General features: G+C 40.7%; 1 long non-coding RNA gene across 1 annotated transcript in view; it reads right to left on the bottom strand.

The window, feature by feature from the left end:
• The window catches only part of LOC137479575 (uncharacterized), a 335,528-nt gene extending 316,272 nt beyond the window's left edge, over positions 1-19,256 (bottom strand). The window contains exon 1 of the long non-coding RNA XR_011002352.1: positions 19,197-19,256. This is a non-coding gene — a long non-coding RNA (uncharacterized lncRNA). The remainder of the gene's footprint in view (positions 1-19,196) is intronic.
• Positions 19,257-21,669: the final 2,413 nt, after the last annotated feature.

The following is a 21,669-nucleotide window of genomic DNA, read 5'->3' as shown; positions in this document are numbered from 1 at the left end:
CAGGGGTTAATCCTCCCATTACAGCTTCAGGTAATGAAGCAAACCTCAGTTTGCTCCCCTCCAACTCACTGTCATAATGTGTTTAGAATTTTTAGGGCCTGAGACAGTGAGGTGTCCTTGAGTCCCAGGTCTAGAGAGCAAATGTTTTGTCTGAATAAAATGGGAGAACAGTAGCTGACATGCTATGGAGTTTTAGAGTCACACACTAAAGCAGTGCAGGATCTGAAAAACAAAAGCTAAATCCTAAGGCATCAAGGCCTTGAGTTCTCATCAGCCCCCTGTGCTCCATCTCATCCAGGAACAGTACAGCTGCACAGACCATTTGGTGGTGCTCCCCTCAAACAGACCAAGTGTCAGTCCAGGATGTCCTGTGAGCTCCCTGCCAGCTGTAGAGCTGGGGAACCCACAGGGGAATTCTGCATCCCCTGGCTTGCTCAGCACAGTTTGGGGACTGCCTGGGATATAGAGCATGCACGAGGCACTCCAGCACCTGCAATGTGAGATGCTAGAGTGAAAACATGCTGATGGGATCTGGCAGCTGGCAGGATGGCAGCCAGCAAGAGAAAAGGGCAAACTTCTTAAGCAAAAACTTAATCTGATTCTAGACAGACATTTGAAGTGTCCAGGATATATTGAGGATATTAGGCTATTCTATACTACACCTTCTTTACTAAGTCCTTTTAGCAGGGCTAGCTATGAACTCTGGAGTCAGTAAACAATTCATTTCCAAAACTTTCTCCACTACTGGACTACAGAGATGACAATAAAGGAAGAATTTGTGCTTTCATAAAATATACAGGTATTTATGATAGATCCCTCACCTATACTATTCCTTGCAATAACTTAGAGGATCTATCACAAAAAGAAATTGCTTTGGGAGTAACAATCAGCACTTCTTTTACCTTGTTACAGAAAGAAGTACAAGACATTCACCTGGTTCTTGCAAAAGCTGAATTTTGAGCTGCAAATTTAGAGCACTAATTTCCAATGGGATAGTTTCTACTTCACCATGTTCCTTATAATTGTTCATATTTCCATACCTATGAAGCAGGACCTCATCAGAATCCAGTAGAAGTGGGGAAGTATTCACTTGTGGCAACTAAAATGTCACATTCAGGAAGCATGCATAAAAATAACAACTCAGAGGCTGCTATTTAGTATAGAAATCACACATGTAAAAGCCAGGAAAAGTGGAAAATGTCAAATGTTAGCTGAAGTCTATATTGCTACCTTGTGAATTGCTATATTCAGCTTCTGAGGAAGGAGGAGAAAGTCACAGGTGAATTTATATTAAAAGACTGTCATTTTATGTAAATACACCTTGGGGAGTGAAGATAACAGCAAATTCTCTACACAAGCCACTTACAACCATCAGCAGTTTTTGAGTGTGACATTTTATCCAGAACTAGTTACAATAGTCAGCATCAGGGAAAAACCACCCACACTACCGTAGAAACAAAACTGTGCTGAGCTTCCTGCATTGCTAAATCTAGGATTTAATTTAATGAACCTGAGCTAGATCTCCTTTGTTTTGCTCCCAGCTCCTCCCAAAAGATGTCCTAAGCACATCCAAAAAAGTGTAGGCAGTTTTCAGATGTTGGAAGTACTCAGATATTGTCTCTCTGTAGCTACATTAACAATTTTCAAATACTGTTTGTATTTGTGTGCCTGGTACTGATGCTACATTTGGGTAACTGCATCAGTCTCTCTGTAGCTACATTAACAATTTTCAAATACTGTTTGTATTTGTGTGCCTGGTACTGATGCTACATTTGGGTAACTGCATCAGTCAGGATATTTGTCATCTATTCTTAGAGAGGCAAGAGCCCAAAAAAAAAGCAAACAATCCAACCTACCACTACAAACTAATCCCACAAAGCAAGGGAAAACTCTTGTCAGCATTACACAGATAGTATTTCCCTTCTGTCAAATTTCAGTCTTGCCAAACAAATTAAAACTAACACAAAATGAAGAGTCAAGAATGGAAAATTTGTGTGGTTTTTACTACATCCTTGTATCACAGAGCTTTTCAGTCAAAATTATCTCTCCATCTTCATTCTTTTATACCTGCTGCCACTGTAGCTGTGGGAGGTGTACTCACTGCAGGACAGGAAAGACTAACAGTAAAGAACACTTACAGCATCTTCTACCTTGCCCTGAATGCTTTTGCAGCAAGCAAAAGTTCAGCATTAATGTAGATCCAGAAGGCACCCCCTAACTCACAGAACCCTCTAGTCAGGCAGATGGAGATTTCTACAGAATTGAAGAATAAGTAGCGACTTATTTCAATTAAATACACCAAGCATTGACCCACACAACATTTAGAATAGAAAAAAAAATGGTCTGAAAAACCAGTTTACGCATGACAAGTGTCTTCAGTGGCCACAAGGAGTCAGGACAGCCATTGGAAAGGCTGATGAAACTGCTTACAGCTACTGCAGAAAAGCTCCTCGTCTGTTACTGCTTCACAGCACAGAGAAGTTACTTGCTGTACTCCAGCCTGAGAATAAATGTACCTCATAATTCTTCCAAAAAGCAGAACAACTGAGACCTCATGCTCTTGTCACTCCAACAGGGCTTTAGTGAGAAGCTGCACAGAAGGTTTTTCAGGGCAACATCTGTGATTACACAGTTGTATAGTAACTGTGGACTTGTTTCAAGTTCCCCTTGGCGTGAGTAAAACTCTGCAGCTTTCACAGATATTGTTCATTGCCTGACTCAGCCACAGTACTGCTATCCTTGAGAAAAAAACAACCAAAGAAAAAAAAAAATCACTGAACCTTTGTGTCCAGATGAAAGGGAAGAGGACAAAAAATATTAAATATTTCATTGTAGCCAAGGGTATCTATATGCCAGCCCATTTATTCCATGGGTGTATGTGTACAATTTCTCTGGCAGCCTGAACAGATCTCACCATTTACCTAAGAAGATATTCATTACTACTCTAAATCTGTACCAATCAGTCATGTAGGAGATGGGGCTGGGAAAGGCTGAAGTGAGACACTCTGCAGTAAAAGACAGAACAACTGTAACTCCAGGCTACAGCAAGATACATAAAACATGCATTTATCTCTTGTTTTGGTGTATAATGTGACTGCTAGGATTTATGACCCTGGGCATATCTCATGTCATGTGAGAGTCTCTTTGCCTGGGAAGAGTGTGGTTGCATGGCACACCACACAAGTGCAGCGGCTGATGGACTGATTAGTCAGAACACAGATTTTTTTCTTTTCCCCTGCTGCCTTTTTTCCACTTTTCCCAGACATTTAGCACTGTAATCCATGGTTACCCTAGATTATCTAAATTCATGATATGTTGCAATCCCCTTGAATACATGGTTTATAAAGTTGTCTTAGCATACCTTTCGCAGAGCTACTCAAATTTAAAACATTCATCATCTCCGTGCCTCTGAAAGTTTCCTTTCCCCTTCTCAGAGGAGCTAACTCCCCATCAGCCATGGAAGTACACACAGAAGTTTTATGTAAAACAGGAGAGACAGGAGAGTGAACTAATCAAAGTACTCTGGATGGCCTGGGGTTTTTATTTGTTTGATTGGGGTTTTTGAGATACATATTTCTGATCACTTAAAAAAATCTACCAGTGTCTGTGTTTGGCAAAAATTAGATCATATTGTCCACAGTAAATGGATATTTACTGTGACACAGATTTTTTCATCATCTGAATTGTAAAGCCTGATTGGTTCCTACATTTTGCCTTTCCTCCCACAGGATCTTGCAGTACCCACCCCACTTATTTGGGGTGCAACTGCTAATCACTTCCAGCAAGTAGCAAAGTGACCATGGGGACGCTTCCTTTGGAAATTTTAATAGAACTTCCAAACCACATTTCCAGTGGGATCTGATATATTGATTTAAATTACACCTGTGTTTAAATCTATACAAAAGCTTGCAACCGTGTTGTAGCAGCTTCAAAAAGTCTTAGTTCCATTAGATGAGAGCACACACTATAATCTGACAGAATTCAGCTCTGGTACCTTCACAAGTTCTCTTGCCAGAGAAGCAATGTCTAAATTCCAGTTGTGGAAGAAAATGAGCCTGTTCCACCTCATACTTAAGGAAACAGAGAACATAGTGGACATTACAAGAGGGTTTAGTGGTGGTGGTGGTATTTTGTTAGCTACTATTACTACATCAGGCTTGGTTCTGTGTGTAAGACACCAAGAAAATCCCAAAGCACCCAGGCTTACAGGAGAACAGCCTTTACCACAACTCCAGGGCATCAGTTAAGAACATGGGCTGTTTCAGACTCTCATGCCCTGCAACTCACTGGTGCAGATTGGCCTCTGCCTTTCAGAGCCGCTCTCCAGGAGACACAGTTGTACCATTCAGCACAAACTGTTAATTTAGAGAAAACAGTTCTCTGCTGATAGACCTTGACAGGCAAGTGAGGCACTTAAAATCCTGCTGCTGGTTTGGAAAATAGTTTAACCCTTAAAAACAGCAAAGCTCTGAATTGCCTATTACAAATAACTATTTGTTCCTAAATTTTTTCCCTCCTTTCAGTTAATACTCAGCACATCTATAAGCCACTAAGATAAAATTCACAGCTTCCTCTTTTTATCATCAAAATCAACAGAAGAAAATCTGGGCACAAGTAGAGCCAGGATTTGGAACAAACTCTTTTAAGCGCTGGTAAGATTACCAGAATATCAGAAAGAGAACTTACTCCTCTGCCTCCCAAGGCATGGCCTCAGTGCACACAGAACCACAGGATGATATTTGCAAGCTCATTTTTTAGCCTTGAAGAGCAATCCTGCCCATCTTTACAATTTATCATGATACATAATATCTGTCTACAAATGCTACTAAATACCTTAGGGAAAAGAGTATTAAACAGATAGGTCAAACCCTTTCTCAGCCACATATTGGAACTTGTGTTTTGGGTTGTTTATGTCTGTTTTTAAGAACACAGCCAGTCAGTTCAGCTATTTGAGCTTGATGTAACCATCCAGCCCAACAAGCAGAATTAATAGCATCCAGTCACATCTCAGAGTCTTGTTAAGTATCATCATCTCAATCCTGTTACCCACCCTTCAGTCTTCAAACTTCACACTGAAGAGTAGTGCAATTCTTCCACTCTTTAGTAGGAATGAGGACGGACTGAAAAATTAATTGCTGGACTTGACCCCTTTCCATCATTCAAAAATCATTATAATTTCCTGATTTTAATACACTACAGGAAAGTGTGATGCTAAGCAAAACTAATGATTTTGGTGGAATCTTTTGTACAGGAAGCTTTTCACTTTTTATGAGAGCCAACAAAAATGCTTTCATTGACTTCCCTCCACTTTGGATCTGATCCCAAGTCTACCGTTTTCTTCTGCACTGTGAAAAAACATGCTCAGGATGAAGCTCTCTGCAGCTTATTTATTCAGCTTGTGCCATGACAGCTTGAGAAAAAACTCCCAGTTACTCCTCCAGTGAGGAAAAGGTTGAAAATAAACAACTCACCAGAGCACCAAAGCAAAAGGAAATGTGAGATTAAACACCAGCATTTTACACCTCTATTTTGTCCACTAAAACCACAAAGACACTAGGATTTTTCTGCCTCTGAAGCAGCACTTCCAATAAAAATCAATAGAAGTATCACCACCAGTCTTCAGGGGAACAGAGTTGGGCCTCTGCAGGGCTCTTCAGAAAATCCCATCCTGAATTCCCAGAGAAGTGTTGACAGCTTGGGTCACCAGAAGCTTGAGGGCCATTTGTGGCAAAGCCAACCTCGCTATCTAAACACACTGCAGCAGCAGCTGCTCTTTTTGGAAGGGGAGATGCAACTTCCAAATACTCCACTCCTTCCTCTGTTCTGAGAGCACCAGTGGAGTGTGCAACCCACATCCAAGTGAAGTTAACCAAGGTTCAGGGAACCTCAGGATCCAAGGTGGCCTCAGATTCCTCTGGCCAAAATGCTTGTAATTCTACTGCCAACATGGGGTTTCAAAGCCAGACTAAAATCTGTGATATTGTTACTCCTACTCCTCTTTCACTTTATGATTTATTGAGTGCTAATACTATCCCCTCTTCCTCAGACAAAAAGGAGTTTATGACCAGTCAAGCAGCAGAGACAAGTCTGACCTGTGTGCTGTAATAAATCAGGTGCCAGGAGCAGATGGAGAAGGGTTAGGAAGCACACTAAAGTCATTCTTGAGTTACACCTGTGGTATATGGGCTACTCAAAAGATTTTTGACCACATAGCTCAGGAATTTGTTTTCAAAGCTGGCAACAACAAAAGGGGGGGTACAGGGGAGGGAATGTGAGCTGTTGTGGGTCCCATTTAACAAGAACTCACAGACTTCATGGATATCCAGGGCAAGGATCAGCAAATCTGCACTGGGGTTTTTTGTCAATGTCAAACATAACTATAAATCCCTTGTTATTTTCTGTATTTTTTTTTGTTTCATTATGGAAAAATGCTGCTAGGATTAAAATCAACCTTTTGATACAAATACCACTGGAATTATATCAAAAGTTTTAACCAAGCTTTGCAGATGATGGGATTGGTGCAATTGCTTGAACTTAAAATTTCCATTGTGGGCTAAATTTACACAACATACTTGGTCTCCAGACCACATTCCTTTTTCTGCTTTCATTTCCATCTGTCATATCGTCTCTTTGCTTGTCCTTGAATATTGTTGCAACTTAGTAATACGTTTCTGTGGCTTTTTCTTAGGCCACTACTTCAAAAATTTTTTGTGGTCTGCAGCCCAAGATGAAGCAGAACAGGCAAGATTCTATACTCTCACAGACAAACCAAACACTGAACACAGAAGCTCACGCAGAGGCTCCGCTAAAGTCAACAGAAGCCACATGTGGCCATTCACCTATGACTTTGAAAGTGTTTACCTTAATCATTACTGGGGTCAGAGCAACATAAAGGGCTTGCATTTTTCATAGATGAGCTTCCAGCAGCACAAAGCAAAATGTTGAATGTGTGACAATGACATCTACTCAGAGTGTCTGTTCAAACACCACTAAAGAGCCCCTGCACTGCCACTGCACCCAGATACTGCTCCTCCACCCTTACCATGGTGGCTCAACTCAGGTCTCCTTTCACAGTGTCTCAATCTCCACTAAACTTAGGGCATTTAAATAAATGTGTTTGGTTGACTGCTGGCCTCAGTACTATTGTTTCACTTAGGTTTTTGAAGAGAGTTAGAAATTAGGGGTTTTATAAGAATAAAGGAAAAGTTATTTTTTGACATCTGTTCTTTTGAATTCCAGATAATTAGAAAAGCCATATTGTTGAGTGTTATTTGTCTGCTGTTGTTTTTCCTTAAATATTTTTAGCTATTTTCCATCATTTCCCATAAAATCATAGGCCAAAATACCACTCAAAGCATCACAGAACTTGTACACTGCTAAAAAAGATGGTATTTTCTCCTTGCAGAAAAAAAAAAAAAGACTGTTCTGCTTCTCACATGTGTGTATAGGCATAACAGTTACAAATGAATAAATTGAATGAGATGATATTTCAGAGGAAATAACATTTGTAGTAGGAAAATACTTTATTACCTTCACTCTCTTGATCTGGGTCTGTTTTCTGGAACCAGAAAAAGGTTAAGTCCACATCTCCAATAGCAGAGTGGTTCTTACATAAATAAATGGTTCAGTAGTGAGGAAGATCATGCTGTCTTCAGATGGATCCTGACTGACACTAAGATCCCTATGCTGCAGTGTGCCAGCAGTGGGAGGGGATTGAAAATTAATTAAAGTGAGCTGCCTAAACTGATTTCTCAAAAATGAGCAAATTAACAAAAGTAATTAGCAAAATAATAATTTTCCTGTTTGTACAGCTTTGAAGTTTCTTGAAGGTTTTGCTTTGCACAGGACTTTTGATACCCCCTCAGCTTTTCTGTCAGGGCTCACCAGAAGGTTTGCAAGTGTCAGCTGTAAAGTCAGTGGCAACAATACAGAATAACCACCCAGGAGGTGACCTGCCAGCACCAAAGCTTGACTGCCACTGGACAGTAACAAGTGACACATCAAATTCAAAGCAGTCATCCAGCAGTGAGGACAGCTTCCTCATCTTACTGTACCCTGGCTGCCAGCCATGGTGTGCAGCACCAGGATAAGGGGTATTCCTGCTAACACAATATTCATAGTGAATTTAAAGCAACAATCTCTTTCCACATTAAAGATTCACATACCTCTGCCGACTGACAGGCATTGAGTCTAGTGGTTGTTTGTCTTAGCTCTGTTTCTTACTGACTTATATCCTAGCTCAGTCGCTTAGATGATTTTCTTGCAAATTTAAAACACAGGGTGTGCCTGAAATCTCTAACTTTTACTGTCTAGCCTTTGTTGTTGAATTTATGAGAGATAAAATAAAAAAAGCAAACTTAGTCAAGCCATGAAGCAAAGAGAGACATCAGTTACAAAGATTACATCACTGGCTGATTTAGTCTTCCCAAAACCAGAGTGTATTCTATTGAGTTTGATGTGCCAGGACCAGAAATTGGGAAACATATCAAAACAAATATTTAAAAAGCAAATACACATTGTTGCTCTGAGATAGGATTGTTTAAAACAAACAGCTATGCAAATAGGAAACACATTGCCTGGAGTACATGACATGCAATGCACAGTAACCAGTAAAAGGAAAATTGGGGAGTTGGAGCCTCACTTGCTGCTTTGGCATTGTGCAGCTGTACCCTTTCCACATGAACTAAAGGTTTGGCCCAGATGTGAGAACAGATAAGGTGTGACTGTTCTTGGGCAGTATTGGAAACCTACAGTGCCCAGGAAAACTGCTGGTCTACATTTGCTCTTTCTTGCCTTGTTTCTTTTTTTTTCTTTTTAATTAATTATGATTTCTTCTCTCTGCCCAACAAGATTCCCTCGACTCCAGCTGCAATGCAGCCTGAGATCCACAGTGCATCCATACAGCCAGTCAGAGCAGCAGGACCTGCTATCATTACATTAATTTCAGGCTAATGACACTCCTGAAAAAACAGTCCCATGAAAGCAGAGCTGTAACAGTTAAAGCTACACAGTCCTTCTCTCCACTGTAAACCATTCCTTGGGATTTAACACTCTCTATTGTGTCACAAACTCCCCCAGTAAACACAATTCCTTTAGGCTCTGTAAATAAGGACGGTGTTGGTCATTGTGGAATGAACAGAGGAAACCAGGAAAAATGACAGGGTTTTTTGAACTGCAGCTTCCCTGGAGCTATGGCTGATGGGCTGAGCACAACACAGGTGACTGTCTCAGACAGAAATGTCAATGTTCAAGCCTGATTTGACTGGATTAGCACAGAGAGCCCAAGACAAGAGCTGCTACAAAGTCACTGTGCTCCTTTTCTGTGCTGCCTAGCACTGTAGCTGACCACATTTGCCAGGCTAAAAGTGGATTCACAAGTGTGCTCAAGTCAGGGAACTCTGTAGTGAGGTTTTATATCTGCATGTACCAAAGTCAGCTCCAGAAATGAACAAGGCTTCTCTGCCTGTGTGAACAAAATGGTACATGTGCACTAAAGGAAGTTGACAAGTTGATATCACTCAACTCTTTGAATTAAGTTGGTGCCAAAAAGAAGGCAGCACAAAGTTAAACATGAGGCTGTAGCAAGGATCAGACAAAATTTATCCACCCATCACACAGCTGAGTTGAGCAACAAATGAACACACTCAGCAAGGAAAGTAAACAATGATGGTCAGTTCAAAGAGCCTTGGATCCATGTTTGTGAAAGAAACCAGAAACTGCAGCCACCAATTGAACTTGTTAGTTCACAGTGGTGATGGATTGGTTGATTAGATTTTTTCTGGGTTAATAAGGGCAGGCCTCAGTGGGTCAATAAGCTTCTCACTTGTATATTCTTGTGGTAAGTAAACTAACAACATTAGACAGTCAAAGCAAGGGGGAAAAAAGAAAAAAGTGATTAGGCTCTTTTGTTCCTCAATACCTGCTTTCCTCTGCCATGAGGTTGATGTGCTGAACTGTGGATTCTGCAGCAAAGCCTGAATGTAAAACAGTGAAAGGGTGAAACATTTAGTTTTGACCCAAGCACATTTGGGTGGTAGAATGATGAAAGACAAGAAGTGAAAGTTAAAAAGAAAAGCAAGGAGACAACTGAGAAATGTAAAAGCCCAAGGTCTTCACCTTTCTCCCTCTTTTCTGAGTAATGAAAAAACAAGTCACAAAGAACATGACACCATTCAAAAGAAACATGTCCCACAGTGCATCGGGGAATCCATTTATTTTACTGGAATCTTGCCTGACTGTAAACGGACAGAGTGTGAAATCAAAGCAGAACTGCAGCAGAAGAGTCTCAAGAGAGACCGAAAAGGGAGAATATGCAGAAATCATTTACCCAAGAGTGATCAAACAGCCCAAAACTCAGACCTCAAGACATACATCCTTGCATCCTCCTCAGAGACAGGCCAGCAGTAACTGAGGAAAAGAGGAGACTGAGGGAACAAAAAAAAAAAAAAAAAAAACCCAAAAAAAAAAAAAAAAACCAGCAGAAGATGCATCCTCTGGCACAGAGAGTGAGAAGAAAATAGGCACAAAAGGGGAAGGGCTGAAATTTCTCTTTGGTACAGAAGGAATAGCAGGTGGTAGACACTAGCCAGATCCTTAGAGGATGAAAAAGTAAGTCAAGGCTGATTTTCAGGGAGAGGGGCACTGTACATGGTTCTGCAGCAGCAGAATCTGCCCCTAAATTGAAGGTTGAAGCCCAGTCAGGGTAAACAAAACTTTTGTAACTGAAACAAGCTGCAGTCCTGTGTAACACAAAAGGACTAAACAGATTGCATGGCTCACAGCAAGTGTGAAACTGGAGGGATTTTCAGAGCTCCACCCAGAGCAAACACTTCTCTAATATTTTCTTAAAATATTCCAGAGAAGAGTTTTCTTAAAATTTTCTGTCAGCAGAACTGCCCCTCATACTGGGGAGGTTTTCAGAAGATGCAAATCTTTCTATTAAAATTAGAAAGCAATGAAACTTTGCATTCAAAGAAGTCTAAAATTTTACAACTGTAGTCCAATCACCCAATCAGCTGTATTTAAAAGACTTTGTATTACAGGAGGAAGCTCTGTCTTTAAAAAAAACCACACTCTGTAAAAAGTAAGTCGATTCAGTAACCACACTTCCACAGTTGATTCCAATTTTCTGTAACAAGGAAAGTGTTCCTGGAAATGTGATTCTTATTGTTACTTAATGTTGATGAGTTACTCAACCGAAACAAATTAGCTCTAGAATGGAAAAGTTGTATATGTGAGTTAGGCACAGTCCGTGGAAAAAAACCGCACCATTGTAGATTAGCCCTCATTTGTGGAATAAATCAGGAAAGGCAAACTGTCTGTTTCTGGAGTCTGCAAAATCCTGCCAGGTACTACTGTGCCTCTACCTTTGCACTCTTTATTAATACAAGAAGAGCAGTGTAATTGAAGTGATTTTTTAAAGGGCAGGCAGCAAGAACAAAAGAATTGCTTCCCAATTTCAGAACAGAAATGTTTCTGAAATATAAGTCATGTCCAACTCATCTTTATTTAGTCTAGGCACCCCAGGGCTGATCTATGCAAGGGATTTATGCCAGCAGGTAGCAACAGCCAATTCAGATTGTTACCTTCTTTGGCCTTGATCACACCATTGACTCAGTTCTATTTCAACAAAACAGGTAATAAGTTCATAATATTCTGCAGTTTGTCGAATTATGGTGGAATGAAGTGGCATGAAACTAGGCAACAGCTACCAGATATTTAGTAAACTATCCTCCTGTAGTAAAGATGCACTGTCAGCCCTCAAGAACTGAGTACCTACAAACCAATGATCCACATCTCAGAACAGAAAACCAGACTAATTCCCCAATTAATTGCTGGATCTATTCAGTTTAGTATATAAAGAAATTATGACTATGAAGAAATCTCAGACAAAACTAATCTGCTCTTCTAAGTGTTACATACTACTCCTTGCTCTTTCATATGTAAAATGCCTTCCTATTAAGTTGATAAAGTAAATAAATGTTAGCCTACCTGGTCAGTGGGCAGAGATACACCAGAAGCTGATACACCAGTCTTAAAATAAATATTTATATAATTCAGTATAAATGCCTTCAGGAAAGCTCCTATTTCACTTCATTAACCAAAGAGGATTAATGCTAACCCTCAGCCCAACCTGAGCAGTTCTGACTGAACTGCTAAGTTCTGAGTAGAAGACCCATCTAAATTTACCAAAGTAGAAAAAAAAAAATAGGGAGGAAAAAAAAAACCCACACCACCAACAAAACCACACTCAATGGCAAAATTTTGTGGAAAACCCAAAAGCTGCAGTTCAGTCATCAAGATGATGATCAGGTTAACTCCTGTACAGTGCCAGCAATGAGGAGATGCTTTAACTCAGAACAGTTTCTTGCATGTAAAAAGATCATGGGAACTGCAAGGAAACATTTTATAAATGGCCAAACTTGCTACAGGCAAAGTCATCAATTGGCAGCCTGACCCCATCCAGGGACATCTAAACCCTAGAGGGAGATGTGATTCAATAAGTTCTGAGTTACCAAACTATTGTTACAGCTATTTTTTTTCTGGCCCAAAAGTTTTCCATTTGTGGGTTTTCCATATTTCAGCAGGTTTGAAAGGTATTGTTTTCATGGCAACATCCTACAAGGGCCAAGGGGGAGGGACACTCCTATCCACTCTCACTGCAAGGAGAGAAGAGAATTAAAAAAAAAAACAATCCCAAAAGATCTGGACTGGTTTGGCTAAATTTAAGCATGACTGAATTACATTACATCACTGAATCACTGGGAATTGTTAATCAAAGCAGTTTTCCCCAAACAACCAAGAGAGATCCCTGAAGCCACAGCTCTGTCTGTTCAAACACCAATTCCAACACGAAGCACCAGCACTGTTTGAGGTAGGAGTGAACAAGAATTTAAAGTCCCAGAGATCAGCATTTCATCCAGCAATAACATGTAGCATAGGAGCACTAGGGCTGAAACATGCAAACATGGGTAATGACCAAGCAGAGAAAACTGGTGAGGAACAAAGGCTACAGAAATTAATGCTTTTGCATCAGAAACTAATGGGATACAGGCAGAGAAAGAGGCCTGCACATCCAACTGGCATTGAACTTGGAATCTGGAGACTTTTGAAAATGCTGAGTGTCCAAACCCAAGCTCAAAACAAATTGAAGAAATTTAATTCAAGAAGTTCAAAGAAACAAAGTACAGATTCTCATATTTTAATTTGTGCAAATGCAGAAAAACACCGTGAAATTAATCTGTTCTGCACTGGGTGGTACCCAAGAACCCAGAGCTTTAAACACTTTATGACCAGTCTTTCTGTAAATTATAGAAATTCAGCTCACAGTTGGCTAACAGGTGTCCTATTTTCTGACTGAAAAATTAATTAGGGATGAAGGAAAGAAGGAAGAGTTGAGACTCACATTAAAAACAAGTAAATAAGCAAGTTGTTTTTGCAGGAATTTATGGAAAATAGAAGTAAATAAATATCTAATATTTTCCTTTTTTCCTTCCACAAAAGCCACATACAGTTTAGAGTACTCCATGTACAAAACAGTTAACTCAATGGAAGTGAAGGAAATGTCTTATAAAAATAAACAGCACTGGACAGATCCTCAGCTGGTGAAATGAGGATGCAATGTTGACTTCAGGAAAGGAAGACTGATTTGCAATAGATGTGAGTGTGTGCAAGAGGGAGATCCCAACTAAAATGGAAATGGACATGGAGTCAGTTTTTTTTTCTGTTCCTCTAATAGGTATTTATAATGGATGGTACTTATAATGGATGGCATTTTTGGTCGATGCTGAGGCAAATTTAATGGTCAGCAACAGAACTGAGAGATTCAAAACTAAAACTCACAGATCAAATTCCTCCCTCAGTCATACTGCATTAACTGAAGTGCCAAGTGTTCTGGATTTGAAATCCTCATGCTGTCTGGCACACATAACCCTGCTTATTGTCTCTCTGAAAAGTACCAAGTATTGCGAAAAAGACCAAGTGTCTGCTAAATACAGCATAAGAGTAAGACAGAGATAACCTCTCCTGTGGTCACCCTGTCCATTCCAATAGAAATTTTCAAAGTTTAAATCAAAAGAGAGGGGAGAAAAAAACGTTTTATCAGCCAAAAAAATACAAACAAAATGGGCCCAATTGTCTTTTGATTTGCACATGGCTCCATTGTGCACAGCTAAGTCTGGCAAGTAATCAGGTGACAATAAGAAATCAGGATAATCAAATCGAATTAATTGACTGAATAATCAAGACAACCAGTCCAAGCTTCATCACACCTGATGGTGAAAAGGTGGCACTGAGGGCCCCGAGTCCTGCAGTGCAGCTTTCCCAGGAGCTGCTCAGTGCTTGAGCAGGATGGAGGGCAGAGATTTAAACCTCCACAGGGAAGCCAAAACAGCAACACAAGCAGCTCTGGCACAAATAACCAATGTTTGCCAAAATCTCTTCATTCCAGGAGAGGACCTGAAGCAGCTCCAATCTGAGAGAAGAGAACTAACCAGTAGAACTGTGGAAGCACGAAACTGAAATCCCATGGACACACACAAAGAGGCAAAAGTCCCATCCAGTCAAAACACCTCTTCTTTACAGAGTGTATAAATTTTAATCACAAGTCATGCCAGGACATAAACACACAACTGAAAGAGAAACCTGTTGTTTAAACAGCTCTTGAAAGTGGCTGAGAATATGATTAGAAGCATTGGGATGTTTATTCTTTCTTCCAGTGCAATTGTGCAGGGAGACACAAGTCATGGGTAATACCTGTGTGATGCCTCCCATTTATCCTATCCAGCTCATTCTCTTCAGCTAAAGGAAGTTATTTTCTGCATGGCACAATGGTGTAATTCAGAGCTGGTATAACATCCTGACTACATTTTTTGTAATAAGCTTAAAACACCAAACACTCCAATGAACACATCACTGCTTCTAATATGCACTTCTGAGATTAGGACCATTTAATATTGACTGCAGTCAGTTTCAAGAATGAGCAGCTGAAAAACTTAAAATCCCTGAGAACTTTTTAATGCAGAGTTGCTTGTTTGCCTTTTTGATTAAACTCATTGATTTACAGCTGTCTATGTGGTGGTATAGTAACTGTGTATAACAAAGCAGCCAAAAGCATGTCACAGGTGCAGGATACAGATCATTTTTAAAGCATTGTATTAAATACAAATAATGATTGAAATGCTGATATAAATGAAGATTTATGAAATAAAACCTCTACGTGTCTACCAGGAGGGATATATTTAAGTTTAGAACCCACCTAGAGATGTGAATTTGGATTTAGTGTGTTTATCCTATAGAGCCACAAAGAAGATCAAGTGAGAGCTTCAGCCTTGCCCCTCACCAGCCCACTCTGCTCAGGGCCTAAAGTTGGTTGCTATGAGTAACCTCCTTGTACCAAATTTAAATTATTTTCACTCTCCTCAGATGAGCTGTGCATCTGAGTTGACACCAATATAAAGCTGGAGAAAAAAATTGGCTAATATCCTCCACATCCCGATCTTGCAGCAATGAAACAAATGTACACACAGAAGGATAGAGGATCAAAGCATACAGCTGAAAGTTAGAAAAACACATTTTTCTTTTTCCCCTCCTTTCCTAAAAATAAAAGGAAAAAAAAGCCCTAAAAAATTCAATACTTAAGTGACTTGAGAGGTCAGTTAGGGGCAAAGCAGTTTCCATTTTACTCACAGTTCCAAGGCTGGAACCAAATTTCACCATTCAGCAGGGGAGTTCTCTTCAAATGACCACAAAATGAGAACTGTCATTTTCTAGAGAGCTCCTGTGGAAGCCAGGAGCCCTGCCAGGCTGAGAGTGCTCAGTGCTGGGGACAGATTACACTCCCTCTCCCCCAGCCCATCAGGATCAGCACTGATAAGCAAACATGAGAGGACCCATGTGAGGCTCTGACAGAACCACTCCACTGCAATTAACTCCTTCCCTCAATACACAGCAGTTTGGATGAATCAGCAAATACCACAGAGATAGAAGAAAGAAGAGACAGAAGAGGTTTCGACAGAACTTCTCTGTATAAGTAAAACCACATGACACTGCATGACCAAGCTATTTATGTGATTATCTAATGATTCTGTGCATCAAAAAGTTTCAAAGACTTCTTCAGTAAAAATGCTCTGCTGAAAAGAAAACTAATACAGCTTTACTTAAAGCTATTTTATTTGGAGGGAGAAAAAAATAGTCTTGGCATTATGTCAAACAGATTTATTTTTCCCCCTTCCCCTAAAAAAATTCCTGTGGAACTCATTGGTTCATCAAGGTCACTGTGGACCACACAGCACTTACATTTTCTGCTGAAGCAAAGACCATGCTCAGTGTTAGGAGACCAGGAGCACATTACCCCTCACAGGGTGTCCTTTCCAAATCAGATTTGGAGCTGTCTGCGAAACCCCCAGTATCCAACCACCTCACAGTGAGCCTGGGTAGCCACACCATGAACTCAACACAGGTTTGATTCTGTTACCACACTGAGACACCTCAGTGACTCAAGGCAAAGGACAAAGTGATCACTCGTAAGCTTTTGACACTTATGCCAACAAAAGTACACCCAATTTTGGTCATCTTCAGACACAGAGGTAGGAGATACATCATCAGCATGCAACTACAAGATAAGGAGTGCTTTGCCAGACAGAAAATAAGGACAGCTACCCCAGCAAACATATTGGGCCTGACCACAGGCTTCTAAATGAGCCAGAAGAAAGTACAATTTTCTTTTGACTTATTGAATATACATCGAGCATTTTCTTGTACACAAAAGGACACCCAGCCATGTGACCTCAATTGGCAGAATATTGTAATCTTTGTGTTAACTTCATGAACCCTTTGGTTGTCCTTTGTCTTGGGAGATGAAAGCAAATATATGGCAGGGAGGGGGCACTACCATCGATATTTACTGCAGTTTCATGTGCTACGTCACACAGCAGTCCCAGGCTGAAAAAAAGGCTGTTGCTGAGAATTTATAAAACAAATTGAAGGTAATGTGCAGTTATACTACAAGAAGTAGTCAGTCAAGGCTTGCTGTGCCTTCCAATTTTTTTTTTTTTTTAATGGCCAAAAATAATGGAAGGTCTCTAACTATGCCATTCTGTTATGGAGGAAAAGAGTCTTTTCAGGGTTCGCATTAATTTGATTCAAAACAAGCACCCCAAATTTACTTATTCCCAGAAGTATTGACTCTATTAATTTACTAAGCTTACCAACATGGCAAAGGATTTGCTATTACACATCCCACACACAAAAAAAAAAAAAAAAAAAAAAAAAAAAAAAAAATCAGCCTATTTCAGCTGCTAAAGTTTGTAGTACGGACTGCTGCACTTATTGAGTTTCCAAGCTCAGGAAGCAGGCTTGCTCAGGAGAACATGGCAGCATGTATTTAATTTTAAGCATGTGCTCTCCAAGTCTCACATGACTGACAGAAGACTTCAGGGTAGACTGGTGTGCTCCTCTGAATCCAGACCAGAGGTACTTGAACAATTCCATAAAGTCATTTTATGTCATCCTGTGATGGGAAAAGTATTTCCTTACTAAATAGCAGGCTCTTTTTGTCTATGCACACAGGTATGTATGTCACAGATGAAGTGCCAAAAGTTCACAACAACTGCCATGCTAACTACACAAGGTAGAGACATACATAGTGCCAGGCTTGCTTTAATTCAGGCACACTTAACTTTTTCTGGAATGCAACAGCAGTCCCCACCATGAAGTTTTCCATGCATTAGTAACTACAGCCAAAGAAAGCTCAATGCCTACAGCTGCAGGAACACTTGGCCACCCAATATGTATTTTAGGCTCCCCACAGGTGCCAATAGCTTCATTTCTGGAGTTCAGAGCTGTAAGTAGTCAAAATATACCTAGAAGATTCTGTCCTAGATGTAACTCACATACCAGCAAGCACCAGAGTTCACACAACCAAATCAGCCTACTCCAGATTTACACCAGAATGAGAGCAGCACCGCATATCTGCCATTCTAGCTGATCCTGCTTGTTTGTCATAATTTTGGCATTCGGAGGAAGACAAATCCCAGTACAGTAAAAACACGTGCCACATACACATAGGCAAACACAATTAGAGAAGAAACTAATATTTCTCAGCAAGAGTTTAATCAGAAGTAGACCTTCTTGCAAACTAGTCTGAGAGAGCTACAATACTAATTCACAAAGGCTGAGTGGAAACTGCAACATGCCTGCATTTCAGTGAAGCCTTTCATAGAGTATCTCAAAATGCTCAAACTAAATTCAAAGTGGACGCCTCCCTAAAAGCAGCCCACACACATCAGCTGCAACATGTTACAGAGGGCTACAAAAAATAGCAAAAAGTAGGGAAACTAAAGCAAGACACAGGATCTAATTGGTTTTAGCATATTTCTTACTAGCAAGGAAGAAGGAACAAGAAGGTTCATAGTGAGCTCACCAGATGAGTGATGTTAATTCAGAACACTAGTAACCAGACAGAAAAAATATAAACCAAAGACAATTAAAGAATCCCTCTCTTCTTGCAATGCTAAAACTTTTAAAGTTCAAGGCACTTATTAGCATGTAGAACTGAGTCTTGCTGTCACAAACAGCTCTCCAACTCCATTTCCTACAGCATCACAGTCCTTTGCCTGAGCTAAGTCCTAATTTATCGTGCTTTGTAATGCCCTCCTTTCCCCACACCCCTTCCTTCTCCAGTGCTTAGCCTGGAGCACTCTGGTTATCTCAGAGGTGTAAATCATACTTCACAGCCCAGGGCTCACCATGAATGGAGTTATTTTGGCTCTCCTATTCCTGTTTCACACCCCACACACAAAAAAACAGAGGTGGCTGTAAAGGAGGCTGACAAGGTTACACATCAGAGGCTTCTGTGAGCTCTAGAAGCACTGCACTGGTTTCATACCCAGAAGATAGAACGAGGTGAATAATTCTCACATTATAGGCAGTGGGTTAATTGCCATGGAAGTTTCACATCATGGTATGTGTGTCACTTATCCCTGCACTTGCCACCCTCACCACCTTCTGTTTCCAGAGCAGGCAACCAACACATCATTCTATGGAGGCACCAAAATTGCAGTGCCTTGTCATGTTTCCTACTGCCAAGGGAAGGACATGTACTGTCACAGCACATGTCACCGTCAAGAAGGCCACAATACACAGACTGTCACTACACAATTTCAGAAAGCTTCAACCCATATAGAGTAATACCATACCACATCAGAAGGCTTCAGGCATCTGCCCATACAGAGTAACACCACACCACTTCAGCAGGCTGAAAGCATCTACTCCTCTTGTTCTTCAGCCCAGCCTTTTATCCCCTCATGTTGATGCATGGCACCTGTGTGCCCTCTGTTCCCTTGGTGGTTGGTCAGTGCACCTGGGCACTCCATGGCTCATTGCTGTCAGTGCTGCTCACCTGCTCCTCGCAGCTGTGCCCACTGGGGATGAGGCTCCCACAGCCCCACTCCCAACCACCACAGACTGTGTGCCTACACTGTACCTTTTAACCCTCCTTCTCTATGCACACACTGGTCAGATAGGGGTCTTGTTTGTCCTACAAAGATGGCATTCAGCTCCCAAGGCTGCACACAGGTCTTGTGCCACAGTTCCAAATCTAAGGCTTCTCCAACTGCAGAGAGTTCACTGGACAGTTGGGGGTGCAGAGGGACTTGCCTGCATTGAAGGCTCAGAAACACTGCTGTGGCTGAGGATCTGCCTATGGAGCTGTAGCATGTAATTGTCCTCTCTCATTTGTTACTCATAAGTCTCCTGGGCAGGGATGAACGGGATTTGACACACAGAAGAAAAAACGCCAATAATGCCACAAATACCAATGTGTCCTGTGGCTAACATTGACAAAGAGACATTTTTACTACTGCACAGAGGACAGGAAAAGGCTTCATCTTGTTCTCACACACACACACACACACACACACACACACGCACAAAAGATGCAAAATTGTTTGAAGAACTTTCGGTCTTGTTGTTTCCAAAAAGCCTAAACTCCAAACAATGGCAGTACTTTGCCAAAGAATGTTTAAGGGATTTAGGCGGATCTGATAATTGCTTGGTAAGACAAAAGCAGAAACAGCTTAAAGAAATAGAGGACATGGGTTTGAAGGAAGTTTCAAAGAATTATCTTTAATTTTTAAGATGATATAGCATACACTTCAAAGAATAAAAAAACACTGACTACAAGATAAAACCAGTAAAAGATCTTCTGTCAGGAGAGCACATCTACACAGCCTTTCAGAGCACAAAAAGCCGGAATTCTGTGTTTGGAAGAGTCGGTCTGCCCATTTGCTCCAAGCCCTAACAAGCCACTTAATTCAGAGTGATTTCAATTTCACATACTCCAATGTCAGGAGCATGATGTGAACACAGATAACTTGAACTTCCATTTTTCCACTCCAAACTCTGTAGATGAAGCAGCCAGGACACGCATAACATAGACGAAACAGTGATTTGTGCAAGAACTGCAGCTCTGGTCTTGTTAATATAGTCAAAACCATTTAAATTGGAGTTGGATGAATCGAGCAAAAGTACATCTGTGAACATTTTCTGGCCTGTTGAAAAGCTTGTGTTCATCCCTTCCACATCCGTGTTCTGCACATATCCCACCCCTGCATTTAGGCAACAGGAGTGGCCTCTGCCCCAGATGGCCCCCGTTTGACCAACAAATCCTTGAAGACTCAGCAAGTACAACTGAGAAAGTATCACCTTATTCTTATTATCTTCTTTTGGCACAGCTATCAGAGACAGAGCCCTCTGAGCTGAGTAAACACCTACATCTACAAATATTTGTGCTGGTAAGCAGGAAGAAAATATTAGTTTTATGAGAAGGGGTTATGCATAGCATCAACCCCCCACTTGCACACACACCAGAGTACATCCCACCAGGAAACAGGAGCATCTGATCATTTAGCCCAGGCTGAATAGATATAAAATCTTTCTCTGAATATTGACAGAATTAAAAATCTACACATCCCTAAAACAGTTCATACATAATCACGAACACCACACATTTTAGAAAAACCAAATCCTTAATCTTATAATTCCACTAGCAGGAAAAGTTAATACATACATGGAATTTTATTTGCCCCACTTTGGCTTTGTATACATAGCAAGGAAAAATCAGAGCCTACCTACTGCCTGGAAATGATTACCATGCTCAGAGAGCCCTCTGAGCAGCCAGGGGCTCTGTCGTGCAGCCCGTGTGTAATGTATCCAAGCAGTTACACACAGGATGCAAGTGGAGACCATTAATGGGAGACCTTGGCTAAGGGGGATGCAAGTTAAAGGCTCAGAAGATGAACACGTGTGCTATCACAGAGCAGTGTGGCATAGCACATGCAGGATATCACTGAGCACTTCAGCACTGTTCTTTTATATTAAGCACAGCAATATGTTCTGTATCAGATCTCTTATTTTTTTGATACTTATTAAGAAGGAGAAAAATTAATAAATCAGATGGCAGGCTAATGTGTTCAGTACAACTCTGAGCAAAGCTTGTGCAATATTTTAGTAAATATTTACTACAGACACAGAGAAGCCCTTCCCATGTTAGGTTTGTGATCAGCTGTATTTACCATTCTCTATAAATGAAATGTACACTTCAATTAGAAACTGGTGAAGAATAAATACATACAAAATATGGACAAGGCAAGGACTCTAAAACACACAACC

The sequence above is a fragment of the Anomalospiza imberbis genome, chromosome 10 (genome assembly GCF_031753505.1).
Source record: "Anomalospiza imberbis isolate Cuckoo-Finch-1a 21T00152 chromosome 10, ASM3175350v1, whole genome shotgun sequence".
NCBI lineage: Eukaryota > Metazoa > Chordata > Aves > Passeriformes > Viduidae > Anomalospiza > Anomalospiza imberbis.
Note: the sequence above shows the minus strand (reverse complement) of the source record. Positions and strands in the feature narration are given on the sequence as shown.